Source organism: Felis catus, chromosome F2 (assembly GCF_018350175.1).
Source record: "Felis catus isolate Fca126 chromosome F2, F.catus_Fca126_mat1.0, whole genome shotgun sequence".
Classification (NCBI taxonomy): Eukaryota; Metazoa; Chordata; class Mammalia; order Carnivora; family Felidae; genus Felis; species Felis catus.
This window is the reverse complement of record NC_058385.1, coordinates 17880146-17883772: the sequence shown is the minus strand read 5'-3', so window position 1 is coordinate 17883772 and position 3627 is coordinate 17880146. Positions and strand designations below refer to the sequence as shown.

Below are 3627 nucleotides of genomic sequence, written 5' to 3'. Positions count from 1 at the left end.
GCCTAGCTATTAAAATAGCTATTTGCTATTTATTTCCTTATTTCCTTTTAGCACAATTAATAAGGTGTCTATCTTGTACACAGTTTATCTTAAATTATTACAGACGCAGATCATTGGAGAATCTGGGCAATCCAAATTATTTTATACAACGCGATAGAAAATCATTTCAAAAAGACAGGAATGAACAAGAAAAATAACCTTCAGTTTTTACAAGCATATAAGTCAAAAACCTGATTACATTTGTAACAATCTACTATTATAAAACATGACATGAAAATTAAAATTCAGAGGAATCCTTTGGAATTAAACAAGGGGGTTCAGAAAGACCAAGATTGCAGGAACTCACCCCCACACTGCTACAATCAGAAAATCAGAAATACTGGCCCATTGACATTTGGGTGTGCTACTGTTACTGAACAGCTAATATTTGAAGGACCTAAAACATCATCCAACAGTGTCAACCTTCAACAAAAAGAAGTCTAGAATTGTGCAATACTTCCAGAGCAAAAGTAGAGGAAAAACTTATAAAAGTTATCAGGAGCTCAAATATATTCCACTGAGTCGGAGTTACCCATTCTTCAAATTGTTTTTATTGGAAATTTTAAGTGGAACAATGATAGAAACGTTTTCCAACCCTAATTTAAAAAATAAAGCAAGGCAACACAGAGCACTCCCTAAAACTGGCATTCGAGTGAGGAAAAATCTTCACTTGGGTTTGAGAAAATGTATGACCAAAGACAATGACACATGCAGAGAAAAGAGAACTACGATGAATTTTAATTTTAAGGAACAATATCTGTGATCACACTTTGTCTTTCATTATAAATTTTACAGAATAACATTTGAAATGTGCTGCAAAGTATTCATGTTTTGAAGTAAGCTATAAATATAATTCTCGGTAAATGAAAATGCCACAGTACTGTATTTAAATGTTTTCTCTGTCAGGCCATATTCTAATCTTCTGTCTCATGAGCTTATTTTTATCTGCCTTTTTTCATTACTCCAGTAGAAAAACTAGAAAATATAGGTAAGCAAAAATGAAAAAAAAAATTCTATATTGTCACCACCCAGAGATAAATAATATAAACATTTTTGGTTTCCAGACTTATGAAAGCTCTATTCACTATACTGTAACCTAATTGTTTCCCCCAGTTACTAAAATGTGGACATCTTTCCTTGTCAACAATAGACATGTCATCATTTTGAGGGCTTCACAATATTCCATATCATAATTTATTTAACCAACCCTGCATCACTATGATGCAGGCTGGCTGGGTCCAAGGATCCGGAAGGGATTCTTGCAGGACCCAGCAAGAGGGCCCTTGGCTTTGTACAGGATAGAAATCAAACCTGAGTCGAGAGGCAGTGAGAGCAGAAGGTATTGAAGACCTAGAGAGAATGCAGATACAGAGTGTCTGGGAGACTCAGAAAGGAAAGAAGGGTGAGCTTCATCTTTGCTTGGGACCTGGGGTTTGTACTGAGGATTGTGGTCCAGTGTGTGTGTCTGCTCAGGCATCCAGGAGCAAAGATGAGTGTTGAGGTGTCTTCCGTAGGTCACACATGTCTTGGAGCCAGGGGTCTTGGTGAGTCAGTGGTTTTGGGCAATCTTCATGATAACTCTGCCTGGTCACTCCTTAGGTGTTCTCTATTGTGCTGGAAGACTGTAAAGAAATCATTAATGCCTTGAGTTTTACAAAGAGGACATACATAATCTGTTCTATTAGGGCTGTGTAAGGTGGGGGATAACAGAGGCGGCAAAAAGGCAGTCTTTCATGAGGTCCTTTCAGTTTCCCGGTCTCAAACAGATGTTTGGGTTGTTTATTATAAAAAGGTGATAAACAATCTATTTTCTATCCTGTACCTGGAATGACGTTTTACAATGTAAATGAGATAAGTTACTCCCCCTACTGATAACTTCATTTTACTCTTGGGAGAAAAGACCTTAACTCCTCCTCCCCTGGCCTACAGAACCCTACCTCAGCAGGGTCCTGGCTCCACACCAAGAACCTCCTATCTCTCTTCCTCTCATCTGTTCTAGCCTTGCATAATTGTCTCTCTGGTCAGACAAGCCAACAATGGGTTTCTGCCTCAGGAACTCTGAACATAGCTTACCTTTAGCTAGACACTCTTTAGCAAGCTCCTCACTATCTGGGCCTCTGCACCTGGTAAGGCTTTCTGTTACCATCTGCCCACTCTACCAACTGCCAGATTCAGTTACTGCCCTTCATACTGTCCAAAAGCATCCTTCATTCTTTTTGTTGTTGTTGTTGCTGTATATTTTGTCATCCCCTCGAAGCTGTAGATAAGCACAGTACTAGGCACATGCCAGACCCTTAGTGTTTGTTAAATTGATTTGTGAATTCAGGACAGAAACTTAACAAATGTTGTCCTTCCTACCTTAGTTGTGTCTTCAGAGGCAGCATTTGCAGGGAAAAGAACATTGGTCTAGGAGTAAGCCAGGCTTTTCTAATCCCGGGGGTATTAAAAGTCATCAGGGGAAAACTTCCTCTAACTCCCACCCCTTTCTGCCACAACCACACCCTCGGAGGTAATACTCAGCAATTCTCCTTTGTGGTATTTACTACAGTTGTTAATTATTCACATCATTGTTCGTCTTATGGAGAAGAAAGGTTGTTTTTTTTTTATATGAAATTTATTGTCAAATTGGTTTCCATACAACACCCAGTGCTCATCCCAACAGGTGCCCTCCTCAATACCCAGCACCCACCCGCCTCTCCCTCCCACCACCCATCAACCCTCAGATTGTTCTCAGCTTTTAAGAAAGGTTTTAAACAAACTCCATGAGGTTCAGGACTATGTCTAACTCCCCGGCTGGGTTCCCAGCTCTGGCAATCATGCCTGGCACACAAAAAAATATTTGTTGACTAAGAGAAACATTAGTCTTCTCTGGGCTGAAAATACTGGAGTTTAATAAAAATTTTAACCCTCTATATTTTATCTTAAGAGCTGGCACTAGAATTCTTAGGAAATATCCGGTAGACCATTTGGAGTAGGTGAACATTGAGGACTGTGAGAAGGTGCTGAGGCAACAAAAGAAAGGACTGACCGGTTCTGCATGACAAAACGAGAGGAATTTGTTTTGGCTCTAAGAGAGAGGAGGAGGCCAGTGATGTTGACATAAAACTGGGGCACCAGGTGAAGGAGGAAGGGTGGAGGAGTGCAAATTCCCTTGGCAAGGTCTCTACTTCTGTCTTTCCATCTTGGTAAAGAGAATGGCCGAGCAAACCACCCTGTGAGTGTGGTGTGTATGTGGAGGAGGCGGGGCAGGGGGGTGAAAACAGGAAAGAACCTGAATGTGACATCTGAGTCCATGTGCTGCTGAACAAAGGCAAAAGCACGTGACACTGAAATAATCCATAAACCGAGGACACAAAAGTGTAGAGCCAGAGGTGCCTTTGAGACTGTAAAGTGCCTGGGAATTGAGAGAAATCAGCCGCAAGCCTTGGGATTGGGGGATTGATTTCATTTTAGCTATACCTCAGGGGATAAGGAGACCACAGGTCACACCTGAATTGAAAAAAGTGACTCCTATTATCGCCTATATCTGGCCTTAGTTGCCACCCATCCTTGCACCAGTTTGGAATTTGGGGGATGAGAAAGGGAGAA

At 40.9% G+C, this 3627-nt stretch overlaps 1 long non-coding RNA gene across 1 annotated transcript; it reads right to left on the bottom strand.

The window, feature by feature from the left end:
* Window positions 1–570: 570 nt before the first annotated feature.
* Window positions 571–2806, bottom strand: LOC109496029. The gene is made up of 2 exons (XR_002151801.2): window positions 2398–2806; window positions 571–1661 (listed from the first exon to the last, which is right to left on the bottom strand). It is a non-coding gene; the product is annotated as an uncharacterized LOC109496029 (long non-coding RNA).
* Window positions 2807–3627: the final 821 nt, after the last annotated feature.